We start from the raw sequence: 11915 nt of genomic DNA, 5'->3' as shown, positions 1-11915 counted from the left end.
AGAACTGATCGAAAAAGAGAGAACCGAATTTTAGAATACTAACACTCATCAGATTCTAGTTACTTAATCGTAAGCTCAAATCAACAATCACACTATCAGGCCAGTCTTCAAGTTTCTGATGCATATATAAAAAAGGAAAGGACACAAACTTGGCAAGCACAACTCACCAAAATTTGAAGCTTTAAGCTTCGGACTATCAGAAAAGGAACAGAGCAAAACAGAATCACAAACCCAAAAGAACGAGGCTTTATACAAGCATTGAGTCCTTGAGAACCAAACCCACCACCAGAAAACAAAAGTAAACCCAAAACCTAAAAACACCCATCAAATCCTTGGAAGCAAATTAAGAAACAAAAGCAGATCGGTGAATTTTTTTTTTTGAATAAGCAGATCAGTGAATTAAGGACTCACAAATCCTTCGAAGACATGCATTGAACATAGTCGTGAATTACCTATGAAAGAAAAGCTCAAATTTTCTCCAAATCACCGGCCTCAAACTCGGATTATGTTCACCGTCTTCAAGCAGAGGAGCTGGTCCGACGCAGAAAAGAAGGAGGACGAGGAGGGTCGGGTTCTGGTTGGAGTTGGAGAACGAAGACGAGGAGGGTTTTGGTCGGAGACGGAGAACAAAGAGGAGGACGGTATTGGTCGAAAGAGGAGAACGAAGAGGAGGAAAGCGAGGTTTGGTCGAATAGTGTTAGGGCCAGCTAAAGTCAATGTTTAGTCCAAATATGTCTAAGTGTGGGAATGAGCTTTTCCTTCCCCGCGCTTCTTTAAAATTTTTTAACTTAGCCGCTCAGGGTTTTTCTGAAAATTCAAATGAAAGTTTTGTCACCGGCTAATTTCAAAACCGATGTCAGTTATATGCATACAAATCGGTTTTTGAGGAATCGATGTTACTAACATTGTTTTACATCGCGTGTATTTCTCACCGATTTAATTGTCATGATGTCTATGAGCATAATTCTAGTAGTGTTACCTTCCTCTTCAAAATCCAAGGGGAAAGCAAAATCCGATTCATCATCCAAGTCAGAAGAATTGAAAGAGTTAGCCAAGAAACTCCTAGAACAAGCTGCTAACCTCAGTAACGATGAAGATGAAGAAGAAGAAGAAGAAGAAGCCTCTTCCCGCTCCTCATCCTCTTCTCACAGTCATCCAGACACTCCTGGTAAAACAGCCAGATGGGCTGATTACCAAGATAGTCAAGATCCATATGAAGATTTCGAGTAAAGCCAATACCAGACAAGTCACTATTCATGAACAGTAACTTTTTACTATTCATTCGCGAGACAGACAATTCACTATTCATGAACAGTAACTTTTTACTATTCACTCACGAGGCAAAAACACAGCTAATCGTGCTGCTTCCTGTTTTTGGCCTTTTCCGAGTAAAAGCAGATGGTCTGACCCAATTGTCGGAGCGTCAAGTCCTATATAAGGAGCATCCCTCCTTCAGTTATCACAAGCTTCATTTTTCACAAGTTCATTTCTTTCTTTCATTTTCTCCCTAGTCTTAGCGGAGCAACTCATGTGTTGAGTAGCCTCCGCTTTAGTCATTCCCTTTCCCTTCTGTACTCACTGTAAACCCTTCATGCATTCAAACTAGTAAGTTTATGTTTTGTAATTTAATTTTCAATCTCAGTCAATTCAATAACCAGTTTTAATATCAGTAATTTTATTATATTTATGTATTAATTTTATGCTCTGTTTTATTTTCCACTATATATGTGTGTGTGTGTGTGTGTGTGTTTATATATATATAGATATAGATATGTGTGTGTGTGTGTGTGTGTTTATATATATATATATATATATATATATATATATATATATATATATATATATATATATATATATACTCTGTGTGTGTGTGTGTGTGTGTTTATATATATAGTTTTCATAATTCTATATAGAATATGTGCATATATGTTCTAAAAAAACAAGTGACAACGGTTGACCAATTCGATCGGATTCGAAAATATGGTGAAATTGGCTAATTTTTTTACCACACTCGTAATTTATTGTAATAATCACATCCAACGGTCGGTTTTTTCATTTTATTTGAATTTATAGAGGTTACTCTTTGGAGTGTATGATATATAAATATAGGTTTATAAGAATAACTAAGTTTGACCTAGTTGATTGAATTCGAAACGAGAACTAAATTGACTGGATTTTTTACAACCACCATAAAACATTACAATCTCTCCATCGAGCGGTTGGTTTCTCCAAATTTATCTTCCACTTTATGGTTGCTTTAGAATGGACCTCAACAATTTAAATGCAATGTATAAGTCATACAACTTTAGGAGGCAAATTGGTATAGGCCAATGTATTTGTAATTAAAATTGAAAATTTTATCTTATGTCCATGCACATCCATTGACTGAATATTTATATACGTGATGTGAAAAAATAAGCACGTTTCGTGGTCATCATGTCATCGGTCAACCAAGAAGACATACAAGTGACAACGGTTGATCAATTCGATCGGATTCGAAAATATGGTGAAATTGGCTAATTTTTTTACCACAATCATAATTTATTGTAATAATCACATCCACCGGTTGGTTTTTTCATTTTATTTGAATTTATAGAGGTTTCTCTTTGGAGTGTATGATATATAAATATAGGTTTATAAGAGTAACTAAGTTTGACCTAGTTGATCGAATTCGAAACGAGAACTAAATTGGCTGAATTTTTTACAACCACCATAAAACATTACAATATCTCCATCAAGCGGTTGGTTTCTCCAAATTCATCTTTCACTTCATGGTTGCTTTAGAATAGACCTCAACAATTTAAATGCAATGTATAAGTCATACAACTTTAGGAGGCAAATTGGTATAGGCCAACGTATTTGTAATTAAAATTGAAATTTTTATCTTATGTCCATGCACATCCATTGACTGAATATTTATATACGTGATGTGAAAAAATAAGCACGTTTCGCGGTCGTCATGTCATCGGTCAACCAAGAAGACATACAAGTGACAACGGTTGACCAATTCGATCAGATTCGAAAATATGGTGAAATTGGCAAAATTTTTTACCACACTCATAATTTATTGTAATAATCACATCCACCGGTCGGTTTTTTCATTTTATTTGAATTTATAGAGGTTGCACTTTGGAGTGTATGATATATAAATATAAGGTTCATAAGAGTAACTAAATTTGACATAGTTGATCGAATTCGAAACGAGAATCAAATTAGCTGAATTTTTTACAATCACCATAAAACATTACAATCTCTCAATCGAGCGGTTGATTTCTCTAAATTCATTTTCCACTTCATGGTTGCTTTAGAATGAACCTCAATAATTTAAATGCAATATACAAGTCATACAACTTTTGGAGGCAAATTGATATAGGCAAACTTCTTTGTAATTAAAATTGAAATTTTTATCTTATGTGTACGCACATCCATCGATGGAATATTTACAGACGTGATGTGAAAAAATAAGCACGTTTCGCAGTCGTCATGCCATCGGTCAACCAAGAAAACATACAAGTGACGACGGTTGACTAATTCGATCGGATTCTAAAATATGGTGAAATTGGCTAAATTTTTTACCACGCTCATAATTTATTATAATAATCTCATCCAACGGTCGGTTTTCCCATTTTATTTAAGTTGATAGAGGTTGCTCTTTGGAGTGTATGATATATAAATATAAGTTTATAAAAAATATTATCTTTAAAGATTTATTTGTAAATAAAGCCCGCAAGGCCCGCATTAAATGGATGGACTTGGATCCTTCAATTTACAATAAAGCCTGGCCCGCTACTATTTAAAAATGGAGTAAGGCCCAGCCCGGCCCGTTGATGAGGCCTATTTGGGTTTATTATTCTCAATTGTATTGATGAGAACTGTTATGAAATTGACTATCTCAGTGAATGATCAATTGGCAAGACATATATATATATATATATATATATATATATATATATACATATATATACATATATACATATATATACATATATACATATATATATATATATACAGCGCTTCTCCACTACGGACGTCTGATCAATTGGCAAGACATATATATATATACATATATATATATATATATATATATATATATACATATATATATATATACAGCGCTTCTCCACTACGGACGTCTGCAGTTTTTCTTAGGTACAGATTTTAGGTTTTGACCCACTTTTCGATTATATTTTCACATCTTAACCGTTCAGTTTTTAGGTCCTAATGTATAGATCAACTCTGTAAAATTTCAGCCAAATTGGTGATCGTTAAGGCATCCAAAACTGCAATTTACAACAATGTACACGAACGGTTCCGGTTCGTTCGTGTAAATTGCAGTTTTGGATGCCTTAACGATCACCAATTTGGCTGAAATTTTGCAGAAGTGATCTATACATTAGGACCTAAAAACTGAACGGTTAAGATGTGAAAATATGATCGAAAAGTGGGTCAAAACTGGAAATCCGTACCTTTTTTCATAGGTGCGGATATCCGCACCTGAGCAAAGTTATATATATAGCCTTTTTAGTAAGGGATTTTTTTTTTTTTTTGTCATTTTAAGGGATTTCTTGTGAGACTTACTTTTGAATCACATATCAGCATCTCGATTATTCACTTTACCAATGTGATCAATTGAAGACACTAGCCAGTTCACTAATAAAAGATTACCGATGAAATTTCTCTCAATCCAATTCGAAAAGCAATGGACTCTAGCAACCAAGAAGAAAAGGAGAAGAAACCACAGCACAAGTAGTTTGGGAATGTGAAACAGAAACTACTTCCAAAAAGAGGTTGGAAGATTGCACATTGCATTCAACTGTTTGCATAAAAAATATTGAAAAGAGGGAAAACTACAGAGAAGTCAATATATAGTTTCTGGAAGAGAGGAACATAAATGCATTCTCCCAAAGGCAAGGACTTGGTGGTTCTAAAGTCATACCCAGCATCTTCGAAACAGAGAATCTATCATTTCAACAAATCCACGCAAGCATATATGAAGGTACATTAAAGAGGCTCATAACATTTGTATTTAGATTTAAAAAAACAAATAAACATAAGGATTAAATACTTGTTACTCCTCAAACTTTTGCCTGAAAAACAGTTTAGTCCCTCGCCTTTCAAATTAAACTGGATAGTCCTTATTCTTTCTAATTCTCACACAACAGGTCCAAAACAGGTCTAAAATGACTATTCTACCCCCAAGATCCTTTTTTTATTTTTTTCTCTCTCTTTTTTCAATTTCTCTCTCTTTTTTTATTTATTTTTTCTGCTTTTCTCTCTCTCCCTCTCCACAGATCGATCTTCTCTCTCTTTTTTCAATTTCTTTATGCTTTTCTCTCTCTCTCCCTCTCCACAGATCGATCTTCTCTCTCTTTTTTCAATTTCTTTATGCTTTTCTCCCTCGCCCTCACCACTAAATGGGTCTTTGTCTTCCTCGCCCTCGTCTTTCGATTCAACTCCCTCAACCGGCTCAGCAGCACCGCCGCCTCCGACGACTACTCTGATGAACCCAACCACCAACTCAGTCAAATCTCCACCGCCTTCTTTGGCTCCAAATGGCTCGGCTTCAGCTTCTAGTACTAGTACTACACATAAGAACAATAAGCTTCAGCTGAATCCGGAGAAAGAAAGCGATGATCGGAAGCAGTGAGGTGACAATTTCTCTCTCTTTGTTTGTAATCTGGTAGGATCGTAAAAGCTTACAACACAAAACTTGAAATTGCCATGCAATTGGTTTTCGACAAGAAAGTAGGAAAGCTTTTGATGTGGTTTCATGAAGCTGTGTTTTACTTGCTCCTTTTGAGTTTGGGATTGATAACCTTTTGATCGGATTGACAAACCACGAAGCTCTGTTTGGTCAGTGAGAATTTTTTGAAAAAATATTAAATAAGAGTAGAAATATTGAACCCTATGAGGAATTTTTCCTCTCGTCTGGATATTTGATTTCGGTTTTGTGATTGAAATGTAATTCGATTTCCTCTGGTATTTAGACAAGTAACAAACCTTTCAATGTCGTTTCATGAAGCTGTATTTTCCTTGCCCTTATGTTTGACCAGTGCTTGGAAGATATACATTACTGTTGATATTTTTCGTGCCTTCGATGATGAAGGTATTTTCATGATGCTGGTTATCACAGTATGTTTGGGCCTATTAAATTATGTATTTGCGACAAGAAATTGAAAAAAGAGAGAGAAGATCGATCTGTGGAGAGGGAGAGAGAGAAAAGCAGAAAAAATAAATAAAAAAAGAGAGAGAAATTGAAAAAAGAGAGAGAAAAAAAATAAAAAAAGGATCTTGGGGGTAGAATAGTCATTTTAGACCTGTTTTGGACCTGTTGTGTGAGAATTAGAAAGAATAAGGACTATCCAGTTTAATTTGAAAGGCGAGGGACTAAACTGTTTTTCAGGCAAAAGTTTGAGGAGTAACAAGTATTTAATTCTAAACATAACATTGTGATATAAGCAGCACACTCTCTTATATCTAGACATATAATAAGATGAAAATATAAACATAGCTACATTAAGTGATAAAGGCTCTCTCAAGATATAGATCATGCAGTTAGGCCTATCTAGACTTGAGAGTTGAGACTAACAAGCAGGCACAGTTTTCAATCATGATGATAGATCAAGATGATTGAGAGCTGCTTTTCTCATCCCAAAACCTGTTGAAGTAGTCAAAGTCTTGCTGAGGAAGTTAGTACGATTGTTTCACTGTTTCTGTTAATAAGCCCTATTCAACGGGGTCATTTAGTTTGTTTGATTCAGTCTTTAACTAGTAAGCCACGTTTTTAGGAGTATAAAACGTGATTGATTATATTTCCCATTCCAGTACTCTTGTAAGGCTATTTAAGCCCATGATTGCATTGAACTGAATAAGACATTTTCTCTAGAGAATTTTAGTGTGTGTGAAATACTTAGAGTTTAAGTCTTCACAATCTGGTATCAGAGCCCACTCAGGGGCCTGATTTTGGTACGAGAAAGGAGAGTGAGAGGAAAAGAGAGACGTGGGGTTCAGATAGAGTTTTGGGATGTCGACTTCATCTCAAGACAAATTTCTTCAGGCCAGCATTCCTAGATTCGATGGTCACTATGACCATTGGTCTATGATGATGGAAAACTTCTTGAGGTCGAAAGAGTACTGGACGCTTGTGGAGGAAGGACTTCCGGTGTTGCCACGTGGAGGAGCGGCGGCTGCGACTGAGGCACAGCGCAAGGCAGTAGAAGATGCAAAACTCAAGGATTTGAAGATCAAGAACTTTCTCTTTCAAGCAATTGATCGAGAAATTATGAAGACAGTCCTGGACAGAAGCACAGCCAAAGCAATATGGGATTCAATGAAGCAAAAATTTCAGGGGTCTACAAGAGTGAGAAGGGCTCAATTGTAGGCTTTGCGAAGGGAGTTCGAGGTTTTGCAGATGAAGGAAGGAGAAGGGATTGATGCCTATTTTGCGCGCACCCTGGCGATAGCTAACAAGATGAAGATGCATGGTGAGACTCTGACCCAAGTCGTCATCATTGAAAAGATATTGCGATCAATGACCTCAAAGTGGGATTATGTGGTGTGTTCTGTGGAGGAGTCGAATGACTTGGATCGAACAAAGGATGAGAGGTCATGATCGTGGTGGTGAAGAACAAGCATTGAAGGTGTCCTTTGAGGATAGAGTTGGTGGCAGAGGAAGAGGACGTGCAACCTTCAGGGGAAGAGGACGAGGTAGAGGAAGGCAGCCTTTTAACAAAGCAATAGTGGAGTGCTACAAGTGTCACAGGCTAGGACACTTTCAATTATGAGTGCCCTAGCTGGGAGAAGAACGCCAATTATGCTGAGTTAGACGAGGAAGAAGAGCTGGTATTGATGACACATGTCGAGTCGCACAACTCAAGGAGGGAGGACGTGTGGTTTCTGGATTCGGGGTGCTCTAATCACATGTGTGGAAACAAAAAATGGTTTTCACACCTGGATGAGAGCTTTCAACAACTAGTTAAGCTCAGAGACAATACAAGGCTAGCAGTCACTGGCAAAGGCAATATAAGGCTGGAAATTGGAGGGCTTACACAAGTGATAACGGAGGTGTATTATATACCAGAGCTCAAGAACAATCTTCTTAGTATTGGCCAACTCCAGGAAAAAGGGCTCGCTATCTTGATTCAGGAAGGAGAATGCAGATTGTATCACCCGAGAAGGGGACTGATTATGCAAACATCGATGACTTTAAATCGGATGTTTGTATTGCTAGCTTCGGTAGCATCTGACAAAGCTCCAGAGCTTCGTACCTCTTCCTGCTTCCAAGCTGTTACAGAAGATGTGTCACACCTTTGGCACTGCAGGTTCGGGCATTTAAATTTTAAAAGTTTGAGAACTCTGCAATATAGGAAGATGGTGAAAGGGATGCCTTCTCTTAAGACCCCAAGCAAGTTGTGCACACATTGCCTGATCGGAAAGCAGCACCGAGAAAGTATTCCAAAGAAAAGCTCATGGAGGGCGTCGCAAAGGCTTCAGTTGGTTCACGCCGACATATGTGGTCCGATTACACCAATATCAAGCAGTGGTAAAAGGTACTTGCTTAGCTTCATTGATGACTTTAGCCGGAAAGTCTGGATTTATTATTTATGTGAAAAATCAGAAGCATTCGGAGTATTCAAAAATTTTAAACAGCTTGTTGAGAAAGAAAGTGGTGATCTTATAGCATGCTTACGTACAGATAGAGGAGGGGAATTTACTTCTTCTGAGTTTAACAATTTCTGTAAGAATAATGGTATTAGAAGCACTACTAGCAAAAAGAGCAACACACACAGATTTTAAACACACTGACTCTCACACTGATAAAAAATCAGTGAGTTTTAACTTGTAGATACAGACATCTGTGTGAACTGAATGACTGGGTCCCACATAAGAAAATGCTTACACATTTACTCACTGGAATCAGTGTGAGTAGATTTTCTCACAGATATCTGTATGTACCAAGTATTTTGTCTATACTGATATATGTGTAAATCATTTATACACAGATATTCGTAAATAATAGCAAAATTATAATTTGCAAGGTGAGTTTTAATTCATAGAGACATCTGTTACAACGACTTTCACACTGTCATCTGTGTGAATGTAAAATAGCCACTGATATCTGTATGAAGTTTTACACAGTTGCTACTTTCTCACAGATATTCGTGTGAATATTTAATTAACATATGGTCATGACATGTTTTTATCTCACACGGATATCAATTTGCATTATTATTGTTAATACGCACAAATATCAGTGTGTATCGAGAAATGTGAAAAATAGACTAATATCTGTATAAATATTTATACAGTTGTCTGTAGCAATTGCTACTTTGTCACACACATCCATATGAGAATTTGATTGACAGATGTGTGAATAGCTCACACGGATATCAAAGCCTGAAGTGTAGCAGACACGGAGATCAGTGTGAATGTGAATCATCATTACCGAGGATGTATTCTTTTAAGGACTAAATAGTATTTAGTCCTTCCTTTAATGTTTCATTGATTGGCAAAAGTAAACTCTAAGTCAAAACCCTAGCGGTACAAGCATATCATGACAAACACCAAAATTCAAAACTTCATTTCATATAAAGGGCTGGGACTCCCCACCCAAAAATGGTCATTACAAAAATTTTTACGCCTCAGCGGCTACACAAAAAAAAAAATAAAAAAGAAGGAAAAATTCCAACACATCAGGGGTTGGCGTCAACATCTTCACCTTCAGCATGCGGCGGCGGCTGTGCACGGCTGGTTTGGTCAGACCCTCGGGAGGTGGGACTTGGAGTCTCTATGGTACCATCTGCCCAGGTATGAGCTGCCAGGAAACCAGCACGGGAGACCTCCGACTGGGTGGGAAGAGGAGTCCGCTGGGACCCATCCGCCGGGCGTGCGCCACTCTCTCCACTCCCTGAGCGAGCGCCTTCAGGTTGAGCGGGGACCACACCCTTCGCCGGCGGGGCATTATGCGCTGACGGCACATTAGGCTGGGACGCCTTTGCCCAGTCGATAGCGCCCTTCTATGTCAGCATCTCCACATTGGCTAGGGCCCCAGCCTTCGCCGCCTCAGTCATGGCCTTTTTATAATCCGCCGACTGTTTGAATGCCTCAACAGTGGCGGCCGCAGCGCGACTCCCTTCAGCTTTCAAGCGGGCGACTTCACCCTCCAGCTTCTTCACGTCAACTAGCCTGGCGGCGGACTCCCGCTGCAGGATATCAATCTTCTTATCCTTAGCTGCCACCCGTTCCTGCAGCAGGGACATGTCTTGCTCGAGCTTGGAGACATGTTCATTCAGCTCCAAGTCCTGCTTGATGGCCACCGTCAGCTTGCCGCGGGCGTCTGCGGCGTCACAGTCCGCCTTGGTCAGGCGCCGTTCCACCTCAGCCAGCCTGTCCTTCGCCTCCGCCAGCTCTCTCTGAAGTCCTTGGACCTCCTCCCGAAGCTCCCGCTCAACCCGGGGCTGCTTCGACGCCGCCACAAACATGGCATGCAGCCCAACCGACAGGTGACCGAAGGCCGAGCTGAAGGGCGACTGGTCAATGGCCGTTGGGCGCGAGATCCCCGTTAGGCCGCCAAACCCCAGCCGCTCGCAAAGGTGGTAGAGAAATTCCCGCTCACCATCGGTCATGAACTCCGCGTACGCGGCGAACGAGTCTAGGTCACTCGTGGGCGTCTCTCTCTCCTTGAGCAGAGCTTGTCGAGCCCTCTTCTGCTGGCGGGCCCCAATGGTCTCCACATCGTCCCCCTCTTCCTCATCAGGGGAGTCATTTTGCCGGCGCCTTCTCTGGAGCACTCTTGTGTTCCTCGCAGCAGGCCTCGATCCCCTCGCCGGCGGCTCCTCCCTTGCGGCGGTGACAGTCTCCGCCGGCAGCACAGTTTTCTCTTTATGAGAGCCGCGCCTGTTTGCAGGCGCCCTCTCCTTCTGAGGCGCAGCGGTAGCAGCTCCCTTCTTCCCGCCATCCACATTGGCCCCCGCATGAACCACCGGCAGGCCGTCACCACCAAGGTAGGAGTGGTGCGGCATAGGTAGCACCACGGGAACCTCGGACGGGCTCAGTGCCAGCGTCTCCGGGTTCACGACCGTCTGCTGGGCCGCCAATCCGGAGGTATACATGGTCTCCAGGAAGTTGTCGATCTCTGCACGGTCCATCGCCTTATCGAAAGCGTCGCGGCTCGCTTTGTTACCTGGCGGAGTTTCTAAAAAAAAAAAAAAACCAGTCAGCCTGGGGCACTCTGATCGAAAGTACAATGTGGCGGAGATTTCTTACCAACGGCACGAGTCAGTCGTTGATCGACCAATAGCTCCCAACCGGTAAGAAGGCGAAAATCCAGCAAGTTGCGATTCCGCCAACAGCCTCTGATGCGTGCCACGCGGCACTCTTCTTCACGAGTCAGGTTGTAGCGCAAGCCCGCTGCACAAACAAAGTAATCGTTAGTAGAAATACAAGGCTATGCATAGGTGAAACCGCCAGCTATGTTCAGCGGAAACCGGTAAACAACCTCGGATATGCTGAAACTCCGACTTAATCGTAAACGTCGGCTCCCCCTCGTTGGACCCAGCCTGATATTCCCACCCCGCTGTGGCAATGCAGAAGGTCCCCCGCCAGTAGGACATGGAATCCCTTAGATTCTCGATCAGCTTGGGCGCTCCTTGGCGGCGACTCAAGTTCACCTGCCCTCTGCAACTTTGGCGCTTCACGTACACCAGCTCGTAGAAGTGCAGCACTTCCGCCACGGTTGGCCCCTCACAACCAGACAACCGCCATAGGGAGTTCAGCGCCAGCATTAACCGCCACATATTGGGACAAATTTGCCCAAAAGCAAGGCCAAACTCGCACACCAAAATCTGAAGGTTGGGCAACAGCGGGAGTGTCACTCCTTGGCGGAATATCGCCTCGTGCACGGCGGCAAACCCCTC

The sequence above is a fragment of the Rosa rugosa genome, chromosome 4, assembly GCF_958449725.1.
Source record: "Rosa rugosa chromosome 4, drRosRugo1.1, whole genome shotgun sequence".
Classification (NCBI taxonomy): domain Eukaryota; kingdom Viridiplantae; phylum Streptophyta; class Magnoliopsida; order Rosales; family Rosaceae; genus Rosa; species Rosa rugosa.
The sequence above is the reverse complement of the archived record's forward strand: the minus strand, read 5'-3'. Positions refer to the sequence as shown.